This window comes from Malus sylvestris, chromosome 9 (assembly GCF_916048215.2).
Source record: "Malus sylvestris chromosome 9, drMalSylv7.2, whole genome shotgun sequence".
In the NCBI taxonomy this organism is placed as follows: domain Eukaryota; kingdom Viridiplantae; phylum Streptophyta; class Magnoliopsida; order Rosales; family Rosaceae; genus Malus; species Malus sylvestris.
The window spans coordinates 26,659,473-26,678,671 of record NC_062268.1 but is presented as its reverse complement, the minus strand read 5'-3'; the positions used below and the strand labels follow the sequence as shown (position 1 = coordinate 26,678,671).

The following is a 19,199-nucleotide window of genomic DNA, read 5'->3' as shown; positions in this document are numbered from 1 at the left end:
GCACAGACAATTATCCTTTGTGCAACCAAAGTGAGATAACAAAATTAAACATTATGTAAATTTAGTTCCAATGAGTAATAGAATTATTGTCAAAGTCCTTAGATGTGTACAACTTATGTTCTATATCAGGTCGAGCAAATAGTCAACCGACATAAGTATTCCCACTGACATTAGCCATGAATGAGCAAAAAAGCACTAGGAAAGAAACACGACCACTTTCGAAAATTTAGGCAAACCGGAAGATGACTGGCTGGCCGCAACTCAAACCAGGCTAAACTTCTCAGGCATATCGTTTCCTTATATGTCATACAACAACCTTGAAAAGGATTTCATATGTTCGGATTGCAGACAAATGGCCAGCGATAAACTCCCATCATTGGTTGCACTTGGTAATACAAATGCCAACCCCTCGAATGCAATTCCACCAGGTCCCATGAAAATGGGCTGACCCCATCCAAAGTCGGCATCATGGATTGGCAGCCTAACCCAACTAGTGATCCCCAGGTTTGGACACCTAAATGTATGAGCTCCACGAACAAGGGCAGACAGATCAGGCTGAAGCTCAAGATGGCTGATCTAAGATAATTATCATCCATACGGACCAAAGCATCATGGATACGGCTGGCGGCATACCAAGTTGGTTTTGATTGGAGATCCCCCGCAACAGCGATTGGTGTTGTTGTGGAAATCACATTGCCAAAGTAACCAGGTGGGAGTGGTGGTTGCAGTCTGGACCTTCCATCAGTGGCAATATATAGTTTGGTGTCTTGATCATCGGGAAGTTCACGTGCCTTGCATACACATCTCCAGACATGACCTGAGAACATCTCATATGAGCTATAGCTGACTGTATTCCCGGCTTCCTTAGACTTGGATTTCAAGATGTTGAGCTGATCCCGCGTTAATCTAAAAATGGAGACTGTGGTAGTATCTACAGCACCAGGTTTTGCGCTTTGCAGAGGGGTTTTCATCAGCGGAGCAGGTTGGTATTCAATGTGGTGGAATGCAGGCTGAGGTGGGTCTCGGCCACGAAGCAATGTCCTGTTGATGAATGGAGGAATTGTAAGTTCAAGACCACGAGCTATATCAGACCATGTGTTAATACAGTGCAGACCAGAAAATCCATCTGCTACATGGTGCTGCATTCCAACACCAAGTGACACTCCTCCGCATTTGAAGTACGTGACCTGCAAAGAGTAAAAACTGAACCATTCCTTATAAGCTCGACTGTTGAATAATTAACATGGTCAACAACAATGACATCCCCTTTTTTTCCTAATTATCTTCTTGAACTTTCATCAACATGGAGATTAGGACCTCTAAATAAGTGTGGAAAAGTTCAACAACAACAACAACAAAGCCTTTTCCCACTAAGTGGGGTCGGCTATATGAATCCTAGAACGCCATTGCGCTCGGTTTTGTGTCATGTCCTCCGTTAGATCCAAGTACTCAAGTCTTTTCTTAGGGTCTCTTCCAAAGTTTTCCTAGGTCTTCCTCTACCCCTTCGGCCCTGAACCTCTGTCCCGTAGTCACATTTTCGAACCGGAGCGTCAGTAGGCCTTCTTTGCACATGTCCAAACCACCGGAACCGATTTTCTCTCATATTTCCTTCAATTTTGGCTACTCCTACTTTACCTCGGATATCTTCATTCCCAATCTTATCCTTTATCGTGTGCCCATACATCCCACGAAGCATCCTCATCTCCGCTACACCCATTTTGTGTACGTGTTGATGCTTCACCGCCCAACATTCTGTGCCATACAACATCGCTGGCCTTATTGCCGTCCTATAAAATTTTCTCTTGAGCTTCAGTGGCCTACGACGGTCACACAACACGCCGGATGCACTCTTACACTTCATCCATCCAGCTTGTATTCTATGGTTGAGATCTCCATCTAATTCTCCGTTCTCTTGCAAGATAGATCCTAGGTAGCGAAAACGGTCACTTTTTGTGATCTTCGATAGATTGCTCCGGTCATTAGTGTGGATAAGTATATAAATGGATAGAGATAGGAAAGCAAACACAAGATGTACGTGGTTCACCCAGATTGGCTACGTCCACAGAATAGAGGAGTTCTCATTAATTGTGAAGGGTTTACACAAGTACATAGGTTCAAGCTCTCCTTTAGTGAGTACAAGTGAATGATTTAGTACAAATGACATTAGGAAATATTGTGGGAGAATGATCTCGTAACCACGAAACTTCTAAGTACCGGAGTGTGGTATCTTCTTGACTTGCCTTATCTGTCTCATAGGTAGATGTGGCATCTTCTCTGGAAGTACTCTTCCTCCATCCAGGGGTGGTATCTGTAAATGGTGAAGATGCACAAGGTAATGTATCAATTTCACTTGAAGCTTACTTTTAGTTTCAGGCTTGGTCAAGCGCGATACAAACCATGTAGTAGGAGTCCCCCGAGTCGCCGGGCTAGGGGATCTGCTGAAAGAGGTGACAAACAAGGTAAGCAATCAGAGTTCCGGCTGATTGTTCACATTCTCCCTATCTTGCAGGCAGCATGAAGGATAAAGATAAGAAAAATGAGAAGAGATGATATGGGATACTTTTGCTTTTGAAGAAGTAACTTTCCACAGGCTTATTCTTGAACTGGGCTGGAGGGTTTTCTGGTTTCCTCCAGAGTATAAGGCCGACTGAAGAATTTGAGGGTCAAAACAAGTCCATCAAATCTAGAGTACGTTCGACCCTGCTGATATGGGATACTTTTTCTTTTGACAGAGTAGTGGATGTATCGGCACGTGTGCTGTTACGCTTGTCTCCACATGCTTCCTTGTATCCTTCTCACTTGCCCTATCTGTTCCTCAGGCAGATGCGGTATCTTCCCTGGAAGCATAAGATGTTGAAGATGAGTACTCGAGAGCAATGCCAGGTAAGTAATCAGGTAAGGGGTTCCAGGCAGTCAGTTCCTGGCTGGAAGCTTGATTCCAAGTGCTGACTGATTGCTCTCTTTCTCCTTGTCTTGCAGGTAAGAACAAGGTCATGTTGGAAATGTGCCCTAAAGCCAATCATGTGATGATACTTTACGGACATTTCACATGTTAAACTAATCTAGTTTTACATATAAAGGGCATAAATTATTGTTTGAGCCGTCTCATATAAATGTTATATGCTTAAACGATAAAGTCCAAGGAATATGTGATTGGGAGAATGTAATCTAATGAAGTTAGATTCATGAGACCATTCTTTCGTAGACACATCCTAAACGTTCCTGATCATAGGATTGCCAATTGGGCGTTGACAGTCCGTCAAGATCAGTACGTACTATGTCTTCTCTCAGGGAGAGTGATTAGTCTCGAGTCATTGGTGTGTGTGACATCAAGACAAGTACGGTAGGTGCTCAATAGAGAATGAGTTCACTGAACGCGATCAACGAAGGGTTCTCATATTCCATGTCACATGAGAACTCATGGTTGGGATAATGCAAAGTAGTCCTTTGACCTGAGGCATCATAGTTGTCTTGTGGTTAAGACCTTGATCTTTGATTCTGTCAAAGTCACTCCATCAGGAAGGTGTCCACGGCATCGTTGGGGTCAAGTGACTTAGCTATGGAGACAAGTGAATGCGCAACAAGGGATCTCTAACCTTCAAACCGTTTGAGGGAGAATACTCTATGATATGATTTAAATCTCTGATCAGAGTATGAATGAGATTAGGGAATGCGTTCCGAATCACATTCATGGTAATCATATAAGCACAAGACACACATTGGATAGTAGACATGAGAAAATAAACTATCAAACCAAACAATGTGGTCAAGAGTATTAGATTAGAGAAAGACCGTATTGCATTTGTAATCCCGAACTGAATAGGTTCTCTAACCTCTTCTGATTAGCTTGGGTAACCATGACATGCTGCTAGGCGTCAACCATGGTTTGTGGAAGCCCTAAACGTGTGTAATCACTAAAGGGAGAATTGAAAATAGTTTCAATTCATAATCGATGTAAAATGGTTTTAATCGCCCACTACCTCGCTAAAAGGAACCTAAAGGATCGCACACCGTGTAAGGTGGAGATTGGAGATTAAACGGAGATGAGTAAGAATGATTAAATGGTTTAATCATTTATTTATGGCAAGGATTAATTAATATGTTAATTAATCAAACGAATAAGTTCGTTAAATGACTTCGGGATAGTTTTGGACCTTAAGGCCCAATGGGCTTCGAACGTCAAGCCCATTAACTTAAGTTGTATGACAAATTAATGAATAAAGATTCATTAAAGCCCAAAATCCCAAAAATCCCTAAATGGCCAGCCATATGGAATGAATTAGTGTTTTGGTTATTTAGGTCACTTAAAGAAGTGACTATATAAATGACTTTATAACTAAAAATTCATTAAGTGAAATTAAGGGTTTGTTTTGGGGGAAAATTGGTGAGAATTGTCTCTCCATTTTCTCTCTAAATAGGCCAACACCTTGGAGGGTACATCTAGCAATCCTACTACTCCAAGGTCACTCATTTCTTCTACAATCGAACCTTGGTGTCGAGAATTAGAGGTTCTCAATTTTGGGAACTTGGAGAACCTATTCTTCCATCCAAATCCATGGATCTAAGAAGCAAGGAATGAAGGCCCCTATCTCTTTGGGTGATTAGCCTTTGCTTATGCAAAGAGGAATCTACAAAGGTAAATTTATCAACTCACTTTGTTTTTGAGTTGATTATTGGTTCACCAATCTACTAGGCTTTGAATTTCATGGTCATGTTTTGTTTTTGAGTACATACAAGCATGATTCCGCCTTTAATTGTTAAATTGCATGCTATATGATGTTGCTCAAATGAACATGTTTTTCAAAATAATTCCTTCAAGTGGTATCAGAGCCTAGGTCTAGTAGTTGGTGAATCCTTTTGTGTTTTGTAGTTCATAAGTTTGTGATCTAAAAGTTGTAATTGTTACAAGCTTTATTCTTGCTTCTTTGAAAGTAAATTTTGTTGGAAAATTTGCTATCTCAAATGTTGTAGATGTTGTTCATATGAGCATGAATATTGGAGCTAAAATTTGGTGCCATGCTTTTGGGAAAATTCGGCCAAAATCAAAGGGTGAATTTTTGGGTTCTTGTTTGACTTGTTAAAAGTGTTTTAATGTGTTCTTTGGAACCCCTAAGTACCCTAGTTTGGTTAGATGTTATTTCCCTTAAGTAAGAATGGTTTTGGAATGTTTTTGGGTGAAAAAGGTTCATGGAAAAATTTGGGTTTTTCATGGATGTTCTTCATTGTTCTTGATGTTCTTGCCAAGAACAAAAAGGTTTGGTGTTTTGATTCAAAGTTTTGATTTATTTCATAAAGTATATGTGATATGTTTTTAAATGTTTTATCATGTATTTAAAGTATTAGATATTTGTATAAATGATGATTGAAATAATTGTGATTGAATTATTTCATAAACATATCCTTTCACATACACTTGCATGCTTTTGACAAAACTCACAAATCAACACACACACCAATGTTATCTTCCCCTAAAACAGGCCACTCCCTCAAAGGGAGTACTTTTGGGGCTTTTATGCAATTACATAAAGTTTTGATACTTTTGTGTATTTGCACTTTGGCCCAAAAGTTTACGTTTTTACGTTTAGGTCCAAAAACGCTAAAGGACAAATTGTTTTGTTCCTTTAATGAAGTTTTTGCATTATTAAAAGTTTGGGTTCTAGTTGTATTTACATGAAGTAGTGACTTTTGTGTATTATACAAAGTGACCCCAAAAGTTTTTGTATTTGCAATATGGCCCAAAAGTTGAGGTTAATTGCAAGATGGCCCAAATAGGATGAGAACAAAATTGTTTTGTCTCTTTAAATGAGAATTGGATTTTCATTTTGTTTAACTCCATTTAAATCAATCTTATGGATACAAAAACCAAATGAAAATGTTGCATTCATTTAATTAGTTAAAGTGTTAATTAATTAAAGGGTGATTATGAACCTAAGCCTAATATAATTGAGCTATGTGAAAGGCGTTTCAAATTTGTTTGAACCATGGGAATGTGTAGATTAGATTTTGGTTGTAATTTGATTTGATCAAATGTTGTAAAAGGGCTTAAGCTCTTCTTTACTTTAAAGTAATTTGTATTATGCAAATGTTGTAATGAGCATAAGCTCACCTTTACTTTGAAGTACTTCTTTCTTGCTTTATTTGATATGCATGAAAATGAAGTAGTTGGGTCCAACGCCCCTAAGACAACACGCCTTAATGTGATTAAACGCGTAACTAAAATCAATCTTCATTCCTAGACCGAGATTCAACACAAGGCTCGTGTTGAATCTAAACAAAGGTTCATAATCATCCTTAGGCCCTAAGGCAACTATATATAGTCCATCAAATGAATGCAAAGTTTATGTTAGTAGTATCATATACTCTTGCTTTAAAAATCGTTTTAAAAGCATAGTGGGAGTATTATGTACAACTAAAACAATGAGATGGACCAATAGTTGTAATAGGACCAAAATTGTTTTAATAGAGATTAAAATGTATGTTTATATGTGGTGAGACCTAAAACCCTCAACCAAACCAATATTAAGTTGATAAGCGGAGAGTGCTTTGAACACTCTTTCGTGGCCTTCCACCGTGGTAGGCTCCGATCGTTTGTGACTCGTACACCGGCTTCACCCTATAATGGGGGAGTACAAAGTGCGTGCTTACACTCAGGAGGAGTTCTATATACATACATGATGAAGTGAGGTAGGCAACGAGTTTAGCCAACATGATATAATTCTGAGGCTATGCTTGAACCCCTACACGAACTAGGCATGGTGGGAATGACTTAACTAAGTGCAATGACGCCAACATGATATAATTTTGAGGCATCACTCTCTAGAGGCCAAATAAGATGGGTACTTGCATTAGTTGCAAATGAGTAAGCGTACTCTCTCATTATTATTAATGCTAGCCAACATGATATAATTCTGAGGTGGGCTTGGTAATAGTGAGCCTCCCATAACCTACTAGGAGTTTCATCCAAAACTCTCGAATTCCAATGAGGGATATGGAATTTGCCAAAAATAGTGGGTGGTGCTATTTGATTTAAAGACCCGAATCAAATGGCATAAAATCAATCAATTTATATTCGTTATGTATTTGTTTACCAATATATTTGCAAACGCTATCCAACACTTGACAAATAAAAGCCGAACGTTTAGTTTACGGACTTGGTACTACAAAACCATAGATTGTCTTTAATGGCTTGTAAAAGTACCAAAGTAGTCTCATCCTCACAATCTTCCTATTGATAATGTATCATTAGAAGAATATGTTAGAAAAGGTCTATCATAAAGAGGACAACACTTTTAATGTCATAATTCTTCAATTACAAATTGTTGTATGAAGAAATAGGAGTTGCTTTGAACAACTCTTAGTCAATGCAAACACTAGTGCTTGTTTCTTTGTTAAATGAACAAAGAACTTGAGAAGAAAGCACAAAGGCATGAACACTTTATGTGCCATGTTTCTTCACTTACAAATTGTTGTATGAAGAAATGAGAGTTGCCTTGTACAACTCTTGAAGGTTTGTAATTATGTTTAGAACATAATGGTTGGTTGACAAAAATAGTCCATTAACATGGACTTATGATGATTTTGAATCATTGAGTGTTGAAGTGATAAACCACTTAACGAGACGGAAACTAGGCAAGGACTTCACCTTTGTTTCCCTATCCTAATCATTCACTAAGTTTATTGTAAACTATATAGTGAAAAATAACCACATACTCTCCAAAATTGTTTGATGTGTATAACACAATTGAAAAAGGTTTCAAGAGAGATAATGGGAGTTTAGGGACCATGACTAATGTAGTCAAAGGTGAAAGTCAAATAAAGAAGATAAATAACTCCAAGGGAACAAACTTTCTTTATGAAAGGATGGACATTGGAAGGGGTATTTGCAAGAAATGTCTTGCAAGTGTCAAGGACACACCTTTCGAAGGTGTTGTAAATTGTTCTTGAATAGTTCAAAAACAGTTGGTTCTTCTACTTGAATGCATGATTCCGTATTAGTAACAAAGTTTTACAATCGTTGTAAAAGTGTGACTAATAAGAAGTAGAAGATATATGAGAGAAGAGAAGGTGCTTCACATTCGGAAACGTGAATCAAATGTAGATCTCTGCGAAAGCAGATGGTACTTACTTCCTCATATGAACTACCAAAGAAATTGGAAAAACATAGATTGTCTTTATATTCCAATTTTAAGGAACTAAATTCCGTCACTATGTGAAATGGATAAATGTTTTGTTTGACAAAACAATGTTCTTTATTAATCAATGATTAGATTATGGTAATCTAATTAATTATCTCTATAGTAGAGATAATATGGTAGTGTTAACTGTTTAAAAAATAATGATGCTTAGAACCCAAAAGGTTGCAAGGAAGTGACTAATCCCAACTAAGTTGTGATTCCTCTAAAAACATAAGTTATGAGTTGGTGAAAGATGGATGCTTTGGATCGTTAGATCCGGATCCAATACCTTCTTGTTAAAATTGTATAGAGGCGAAATGTTCGAATCTTTATTCTTTTGGAAAGAAGAAAGAATCACAAAGTTGTTGAGGTTAATTCACTTAGATGTTAGTGGCACATGTCCACAAACATAATACTACTCATGTTGGATAACATTCACCGAAGATTACTCTCGGTTGGACTATAGTTTATTTTGAATAAACACAAGTCCGAATACTTTGCAAATGTTTCAAAGAATTCAAGTAATGTAAGTTGATGAGTAAGACGTCTAAAGTATTTACCTCCTTAGATTTGATCCAAGGAAAGGTAACACTTTAGATGAGTTTCCTTCAAAGATATCAAGGAAAATAGCATCATAAGATAATGTATTTCTCTATTAGGAGAAGAACGAACTAGAATAAGATTTAGTTCGTTAGATGTTATCTATTACCCATATATAGGATATATACTTCTAAAACAATATGATTGTCAATGAGAAGATCTTCCAATATTTTCATAACTCCATAAGATGTAGTTTGAAAAGAAAGACAAATCTTAAGCATGTTAAGATTTGGGGTTGTGTGCTAATAAGCAATATTTGTTTGATAACAATCTTGCAGGATATCCTTAAATAACTTTTTGATATCGCTTCTATAAACCAACTAACAAATGTTGTTTTGTTAGGTAGTTCATTGTAATTCTACAATGTGATTTGCCTAAAAGCAAATGAACGAGAGATAGAACTCAAAGAATGGGTTCTTTGAAAGACAAGAAAGTAATCAACAAATATAACAACCTAGTTCCTATACCTCAAGCTCCAAGGTAGTCGATAAGGATTTATAAACCGTCTCAGTTGAATGGTTTTGAACTTTATGACTATGTCATAGAGTTGCACCTCTTAATTCGAAAGAAATAAGAATGAAAATCCTTATGACTACATTGAGTGCATATACGATATATACTCAAGGAAATGGTAAAGTACCATTTGACTCGAAATAATGAAACCTTCAAAGCTAATTGGTAGCTTAAGGTGACTACGATCAAATAGAATGGTTGACTTTAAAGGAACCATTTTTGATGTAGTCTTAGTTTCAATAAATTCGAAGATTGCTAGCTACAACTAAATGGTGATTCAATGTTTGGACATAATATGGGTTTCCGAAACCATTATTAAGATAGTCTTGATAATATATGTCTAAAACTATAAATCACAAGACATGTAAGTTGTAGAGACCCATCCATCATGGATCTTAGCAAGTTAGTGGGAGCTATTTGCATTTTATGAGAAAAAGGATCAAATCGTTTGATTTCTCATAAAGATGTAAATGAATCTTTTGTTTACTAGTTTTACAAAAGATTAGTGGGAGTTAATCATGTTCGTAAAAATTTAAATATATATGATATATTAATTTTGGAAATGAAAAGAATACTTCTTCGTTAAAGTTATGACTTTAATACATTATATGAAGATAGAATGTATATGGGAGATATAGTCTATATACATGGGATGGAAATCTATAATGATATATTTCATGATATAATTGGATTATATCAATCCCTAATAATAGACAATGGATGCTAGGAAGTTTCTCATATGATGATAAACTTCAATAAAAAGGACGATTCTAGTGAGACTAGCAAGTTGCCCTTCTCAAAGGGAACGTGCCCCTTTGACTCCCAAAGAAATAATACGTAAATTGAATCCTTTATGCATACGCAGAAAGGTGATTTATGTATTTCATATTGTATGAAAAACATTGATATGAGTTGTACCTAGAACGGTACAAGATGATATCAGTGCAAGCCCAGGATCAGAACCATGGCATCTGTCAAGTGAGTCCTTAAGTATTTAAGAAATACTAAAGGATAAATTCCTCAAAGATCGAGGAAGAATCAAAGTGACGTAATGGAAGCGTAAATGTATTAGATTATGAATCTAATCCTTCATTGTATGTTTCTTCATTATGAATGAAGAGATAAACAGATATCTATTTATTATGACTAAAGAGATATTTGGATGGAAACATTAAAGTAATGACTTTAGTGTGTTCCATTATGAATGCAAGATATATTGCCATATAGAAGTTTACAACAATGTTGTTTGGATGGGAAAGTTCATTTATGAACTCTCTATTCGGTTCCAACCAGAAAGTGTATGACACTAATGGGGCGATAGCTCAAGCCTGGGAATCAAGGTCTCATCAAGATCCGAACACAAATGAGAGACTAAACCACATGATTGAGAATCATGAATAATGGTGACGTCGTTATTCTCAAGGTTGCTTCTGTGGATAACACATATAGATATCCACTACCTAGGCCTACTATTCAGCCATTTATGAAATGACTACAGAAGAGGTATCATCAAGATGACCAAGCTGATTGGCTCTAGTGCAAGTGGGAGATTGTTGGAAATGTGCCCTAAAGCCAATCATGTGATGATACTTTACGGACATTTCACATGTTAAACTAATCTAGTTTTACATATAAAGGGCATAAATTATTGTTTGAGCCGTCTCATATAAATGTTATATGCTTAAACGATAAAGTCCAAGGAATATGTGATTGGGAGAATGTAATCTAATGAAGTTAGATTCATGAGACCATTCTTTCGTAGACACATCCTAAACGTTCCTGATCATAGGATTGCCAATTGGGCGTTGACAGTCCGTCAAGATCAGTACGTACTATGTCTTCTCTCAGGGAGAGTGATTAGTCTCGAGTCATTGGTGTGTGTGACATCAAGACAAGTACGGTAGGTGCTCAATAGAGAATGAGTTCACTGAACGCGATCAACGAAGGGTTCTCATATTCCATGTCACATGAGAACTCATGGTTGGGATAATGCAAAGTAGTCCTTTGACCTGAGGCATCATAGTTGTCTTGTGGTTAAGACCTTGATCTTTGATTCTGTCAAAGTCACTCCATCAGGAAGGTGTCCACGGCATCGTTGGGGTCAAGTGACTTAGCTATGGAGACAAGTGAATGCGCAACAAGGGATCTCTAACCTTCAAACCGTTTGAGGGAGAATACTCTATGATATGATTTAAATCTCTGATCAGAGTATGAATGAGATTAGGGAATGCGTTCCGAATCACATTCATGGTAATCATATAAGCACAAGACACACATTGGATAGTAGACATGAGAAAATAAACTATCAAACCAAACAATGTGGTCAAGAGTATTAGATTAGAGAAAGACCGTATTGCATTTGTAATCCCGAACTGAATAGGTTCTCTAACCTCTTCTGATTAGCTTGGGTAACCATGACATGCTGCTAGGCGTCAACCATGGTTTGTGGAAGCCCTAAACGTGTGTAATCACTAAAGGGAGAATTGAAAATAGTTTCAATTCATAATCGATGTAAAATGGTTTTAATCGCCCACTACCTCGCTAAAAGGAACCTAAAGGATCGCACACCGTGTAAGGTGGAGATTGGAGATTAAACGGAGATGAGTAAGAATGATTAAATGGTTTAATCATTTATTTATGGCAAGGATTAATTAATATGTTAATTAATCAAACGAATAAGTTCGTTAAATGACTTCGGGATAGTTTTGGACCTTAAGGCCCAATGGGCTTCGAACGTCAAGCCCATTAACTTAAGTTGTATGACAAATTAATGAATAAAGATTCATTAAAGCCCAAAATCCCAAAAATCCCTAAATGGCCAGCCATATGGAATGAATTAGTGTTTTGGTTATTTAGGTCACTTAAAGAAGTGACTATATAAATGACTTTATAACTAAAAATTCATTAAGTGAAATTAAGGGTTTGTTTTGGGGGAAAATTGGTGAGAATTGTCTCTCCATTTTCTCTCTAAATAGGCCAACACCTTGGAGGGTACATCTAGCAATCCTACTACTCCAAGGTCACTCATTTCTTCTACAATCGAACCTTGGTGTCGAGAATTAGAGGTTCTCAATTTTGGGAACTTGGAGAACCTATTCTTCCATCCAAATCCATGGATCTAAGAAGCAAGGAATGAAGGCCCCTATCTCTTTGGGTGATTAGCCTTTGCTTATGCAAAGAGGAATCTACAAAGGTAAATTTATCAACTCACTTTGTTTTTGAGTTGATTATTGGTTCACCAATCTACTAGGCTTTGAATTTCATGGTCATGTTTTGTTTTTGAGTACATACAAGCATGATTCCGCCTTTAATTGTTAAATTGCATGCTATATGATGTTGCTCAAATGAACATGTTTTTCAAAATAATTCCTTCAGGTCAAAGGAAAAGACAGGGAAAAAACATGATATGGGATACTCTTGCTTTTAACCCTGATGATATGAGATATTCTTGCTCTAGTATAGCTTGTTTACAGAGGTATTATCGGGGGGAAAGAAAGCTGAATATTTCGAAAGGCTTCGTTGGGAGTGCCCTCTCAGATAAGAGAAAGGGTTGAGCATTTTTGCAGGTCTGCCTGTCCGTTAGGGATGGAGGTCGACATATATAGGAGTCTCCCTAACATCAAGTAATAATGTTATTCCTTTACCCTGCTTGGTCATAGCACGGTAGTGGGAGCTGCCAGCTTCACATGTTTTAACTCTGTCAGAGCACTTTGAAAAAAAGGTCTGTGGTATCTGGAAAGCTGATGTTGCATGTGAAGATTACAGACAAGCTTTATCCAAGGAGATCCAGCTCTTGAAGTTGGGAAAGTGGTGCCTCTTCGGTTTTCGAACAAGCAATCATGTCGGGGATCTGGCTCTCGAGATTCGGAGAACGATGCCTCTTCGATTTTTGAGAAAGCAATCCTGCTGGGGGTCTGGCTCTCGAGATTCGGAGAGTGGTGTCTTTTCGATTTTTGAGAAAGTAATCATGTTGGGAGTCTGGCTCTCGAGATTCGGAGGGCGGTGCCTCTTCGATTTTAGAGAAAGCAATCTTGTTGGGAGTGTTTTCTCGAATGTGAGTAAAGGTTGGGCATGTTTGCTAGTCTACCTTGCCACGAAGCACAGAGGTTGACACACAGGGACTTTCCAATTATCCAGTAGTGGTACTGTTCCTTTACCCTCTCTTCGATTTTTGAGAAAGTAATCATGTTGGGAGTCTGGCTCTCGAGATTTGGAGGGCGGTGCCTCTTCGATTTTGGAGCAAGCAATCTTGTTGGGAGTGTTTTCTCGAATGTGAGTAAAGGTTGGGCATGTTTGCTAGTCTACCTTGCCACGAAGCACAAAGGTTGACACACAGGGACTTTCCAATTATCCAGCAGTGGTACTGTTCTTTTACCCTCTCTTCGATTTTTGAGAAAGTAATCATGTTGGGAGTCTGGCTCTCGAGATTCGGAGGGCGGTGCCTCTTCGATTTTGGAGCAAGCAATTCTGTTGGGAGTGTTTTCTCGAATGTGAGTAAAGGTTGGGCATGTTTGCTAGTCTACCTTGCCACGAAGCACAGAGGTTGACACACCGGGACTTTCCAATTATCCAGCAGTGGTACTGTTCCTTTACCCTTGTGGGTAATAATATGGTAGCTAGACCTTCAAAATTTATGTGTCTAAACTTTGTTAGTGTTGTTTCTTTGCAATTCTTTTACCCTTCTTGGTCAGAGCGATGTAGCGGGAGCTACAAGCTTCACGTGTCTCAACTTTATCAGAGAACTTTGGCAAAGTTATCTGTGGTACCCATGAGTTACTGTTGCGTGTGGGAAGTGGGTGATTGAACAGTACGATTCATGTGATTTCTACTTCGCCAGAAATCTTCGACAGAATGCCCATAATTTCCGCAAAGCTGAGTGTGCGTGTGACAGGTGCTGACAAGGCTGGAAAAGTAGGTGCCTCTTCGATTTCTGAGATCGGCCCTCGTGGTCTCTTAGCAGCCCAGCTTTTGAGAAAGCAAGCCTCTTCGATTTCTGAGATCGGCCTTCGTGGTCTTTGAGCAGCCCAGCTTTTGAGAAAGCAAACGCCTCTTCGATTTCTGAGATCGACCCTCGTGGTCTCTGAGCAGCCCAGCTTTTGAGAAAGCAAACGCCTCTTCGATTTCTGAGCAGGCGCCTCTTCGATTTCTGAAGCTTCGTCGAGTGCAGATTTTTATAGGGGCTGACATTAAGTTCCAAAGCACACTTGAATATCCACCAGTAGAAGCTCCATTCTTGCACTTCTAAGATCTTGATTTGTCCGACCTCTTCTCTCTTCAACACCTTTGAAAATGTCTGGCCCCTCCGACCGTCGTTTTGACTTGAACCTTGTTGAAGAGGCAGCCCCGCCTTCTCCAGACAACATATGGCGCCCATCATTCGTCTCCCCTACTGGTCCTCTTACCGTTGGGGATTCCGTGATGAAGAATGATATGACCGCTGCGGTAGTGGCCAGGAACCTTCTCACTCCCAAAGATAACAGACTACTTTCCAAACGGTCTGATGAGTTGGCTGTTAAGGATTCTCTGGCTCTCAGTGTTCAGTGTGCAGGTTCTGTGTCTAATATGGCCCAACGCCTATTTGCTCGAACCCGCCAAGTTGAATCATTGGCGGCTGAAGTGATGAGTCTCAAACAGGAGATTAGAGGGCTCAAGTATGAAAATAAACAGTTACACCGGCTCACACATGACTATGCTACAAACATGAAGAGGAAGCTTGACCAGATGAAGGAATCTGATGGTCAGGTTTTACTTGATCATCAGAGATTTGTGGGTTTGTTCCAAAGGCATTTATTGCCTTCGTCTTCTGGGGCTGTACCGCGTAATGAAGCTCCAAATGATCAACCTCTGATGCCTCATCCTTCTAGGGTTTTGTCCAGTACTGAGGCTCCGAATGATCCCCCTCCGGTGCCTTCTCTTTCTGGGGCTCTACCTACTGCTGAGACTTCTCCTAAGCAACCTTTGTGAAGGCTCCCTCTTGTTTGTTTATTTTGACTCAAGTATATGTACATATTTGTAACTTATCGGGGATATCAATAAATAAGCTTTCCTTTATTTCAACGTATTGTGTTAAATACACCAAAGCCTTCTTCGCTAAGTTCTTTGAATTTTCTTGTGTTGAAGCTTGTATGTTGAAGCTTTGTGAGTGGAGCATGTAGGTTGAGGTAGTGTTCCCTTAATTTCCCGAGTGAGGAAAACTTCTCGGTTGGAGACTTGGAAAATCCAAGTCACTGAGTGGGATCGGCTATATGAATCTTAGAACACCATTGTGTTCTGTCCTGTGTCATGTCCTCCGTTAGATCCAAGTACTCTAAGTCTTTTCTTAGGGTCTCTTCCAAAATTTTCCTAGGTCTTCCTCTACCCCTTCGGCCCTGAACCTCTGTCCTATAGTCGCATCTTCTAATCGGAGCGTCAGTAGGCCTTCTTTGCACATGTCCAAACCACCGTAACCGATTTTCTCTCATCTTTCCTTCAATTTCGGCTACTCCTACTTTACCCCGGATATCAAATAGAATTAATGATATAATTAAGAAATCTGATTTTTAACCTTAAGAAATTATATGCAATACAAGTAGTATGTTTTTCAACACTAGGTTATAATCTAAACGCAGAGTTTACTCCAAATTGTCAACACACATAAAAATTTTACAAGCCAACTACTTGCTAAATTGACTTTTACTCGAGCCAAAAAGTCACCTGCAATATCACTAGTCCAAAATCCCATCATGGTGTTGCTATTTGTGCACCTCTTTTTGTATTTCACATTCTTTTCAATTTTCGTTTGCTGAATTGAATGAATTGAAAAAAAATCAAAGGGTATAAATTAACAGAGATTAGTGGATAGCATCACCCTGTTAACAAATGACCATCTCAATACTATTACTATATAGCCCACATTTTCTAAACTATAGATCCATCAGTTGACCGTGTTAAAGATACGAAATCTAATGAAGTGATCATATTTTACAAAAACGAGACTCATTTGTACGACCAAACTTTTGCCACCCGCTTGTTTAGGTAAATCTTTTTACACAAGTTTAAAACACTAAATGCGTGGTCATATATGTGATGCAAACAAGTATCGAGTACTTGTTAAAAAAAAAAAACAAACAAACAAACAAACAAGTATCGAGTAAAGCTAATGCCAATTGCAAAGGGCACGCAGTCGATTGTCAAAAATCAATATGTTTTTCTTTTTGGGTTAATCTTAGTTTCTGAAGTTTCGTGATTCTCAACATTTGATATATGAAGTTTTTTTTTCATTCCAAAGTCATACCTCAAGTTTTAATTTTGGGACAGTTTTATACATCCGTTAAGTTTTTCGTTAGAATTTCTGTTAACCGATGACATGGCGCCCACGTGAACAATAATTGAGCGTCACGTGTCAATATGGGCCCACTTCAATATTAAAAAATACAAAAAATACAAAAACACAAAAATAAAATAAAATAGAAAACCCACCCGTCTTCTCCCCCAACCCCCAGCCTTCCTTCTTTCCTCTGCAACCCGCACCCTCTCCCCCAGCCTTCCTTCACCACCAGTCTCCCCCAACCTTCCTTCTTCCCATTGTAATTTCTTCCCCAATCCCCTCTCTCTCTCTCTAAAATCCCTACAAGCTTAACCCATGTGGATATTTCTCCTCCTACCATAATTTCTTCCGAATTCCCCTCTCTCTCTAAAATCTCTCTCTGCAACCTGCAACCTGCCATCTCCTCTAACACACTCAAATTATAATTTGTAAAACCTTAATTTCTATCCATTTCTCTCTCTCCACTGCTCCAGGAAAAAAAAAAAAAAAAAAAAACCTAATTTCCATTGGCGAAGGGACGAGAAGAATTGGGGTTGCAGAGGAATCAAAGATCGAAGCTGGGGAGGCGTAGATGCATGTCGTAGGAGTGAAGGAAGAAAGGTAGGGGGGCTTCACGACGAGGATTTTGGTCTTCTGCTTCTTGTTGAGGGGGTTGCCGGCGATCGAAACGACTGCATAGAAGACGGAAGGAAAGGGGTTGGTTGCGGGTTATAGGGGGTTGGGTGAGGTAGAAGGCGGGTGGGGCCTTTTTTTTGTATTTTTAAAATTTTTTAATATTGAAGTAGGCCCATATTGACATGTGGTGCTCATTTATTGTCCACGTGAGTGCCACGTCATCGGTTAACAAAAGATCTAACGGAAAACAACGGATGTATGAAACTGTCCCAAAATTATGACTTGAGGTATGACTCTGGGATAAAAAAAACTTCATGTACCAAATGTTGGAAACCACAAAACTTCACGGTAATAAACTGATATTAAATTTCCGCAAAGAGAATCCAGAGAGAATTAACTAATAAATTTACTAATCCCAACATGACATAGGCTGAATTTAGGGGGACACCCCTACCAAGATGGAGCATTGTCCTATGCTTATATGAGGACAAGAAATATGATCATTAATTACTTGACCAATTCAAATAAAATGTGTTTGACCAAATAAAAAAGGAGGCAGATTGTCTACCCTCCTTTTACCATGCCCTTCCCATCCCCTCCTATTTATGCGGTCACGATTAAGCCACGTCAACATGTCTTATTATTTCTACAAAAAAATCAATATAAAATGTTAATGTAGCTTAACCATGACCGCATAATATAGGAGGGGATGGAAAGGGAATGCTAATGGGAGGGCAGACAATCTGCCTCCAATAAAAAAACGTGTGCTATAGCTTACACGATAACACGAAAAACGACCATCCGAAAAACTAATTTTACCTGTAACACCAAGAGCACATAAGTCGATATGCTAGCGGAGTAATCAACAGCCGGGATGAGCCTCCGGAGCTCCAGGGTTGGAGCGAAATCCCCGAAATCATCGAGAACGGAGCCCGTCTCCGCCTCAACAAACAGAGCACCCTGGCCGCCGCAATCTATCTGGATACGGCCGTCGTCATTGCGCTTCAGCCGCCTCGCCATGGGGTAGAACGGCACAAGGGCCTTGGAGAGAGCGTGCTTAAGCATTACCGGGTCGAAGAAGTTGGACCCTCCGTTTTGATTCGGCCTGTAGAAATAAACGCTGGCCGTGTGGATGCTCGGAATCACCAGGTCCACGTTCGAATTCCACAACGCCTTCTTCAGCGTCTCCTCCGCCGACTTTACCATCGTTGACTCCCTCATGATAACGTTGACCACCATGTTCGTGCTTCGTTGGGCCCCGCCTGGCACACCTGCGATGCACCCAACAAAACACTGTTAACGTGCGCCGTCCTTGGTGGTATTTAATTTAACTAAAAATCATTCTCATTCCTTTCTCGGGTTTTCTTGTAACGTATGTCGTCGTTTGTCAAAACAAATGTCCTACATCGTTGCTAACATGCGCTGTCGGTGAACGTTAAAAGATGAAAATTAAACCAGAAGAAAAGAAGGACCGATATGATTACCTGGAAATGTGGGTGTTTCGAGCTACCAGTGTACTTTGGCAGAGGGAGGGCTGAGAGAGAGAGAGAGAGTAAAGAGAGATGGAGGCAAGGGAAAGGGGAAGAATTCACAGAGATGGCGGAAATTGGGAAATGGGAGGGAGAATGAAAGGAAAGAGGAAGAGTGCTTATTTAGAAGGGAGAGAGGGTGTTGTTGAAGAGAGGTTTTTAAATGTGACTGTCACACTAAATGGTACACCATATGTTCCTATATAAATGGTGAATTATGTGTGTTAAAATGTTAATAACTTAAAAATTAAAATTTTTCACTACTTACATAAAAACACATGGTGTATCATCCGTGTTCCCATCACAACTAAAAATTTCTCGATGTTGAGACCTTCCAACTAAGTACATGTATCTGGAGCAGCGCGGAGGAGCAGAGCATCTGTCGCTCACCTACCGTGCCCACTCACAACATACCACATCAAACTACAACCCTTGACCACCGCCAACAATTTTCCCATTTTT

The 19,199-nt window shown here is 39.0% G+C and overlaps 1 pseudogene; it reads right to left on the bottom strand.

Annotated features, from left to right (window-relative positions):
* Positions 1 to 31: 31 nt before the first annotated feature.
* On the bottom strand, positions 32 to 18,907 carry LOC126634248 (shikimate O-hydroxycinnamoyltransferase-like; annotated as a pseudogene).
* Positions 18,908 to 19,199: the final 292 nt, after the last annotated feature.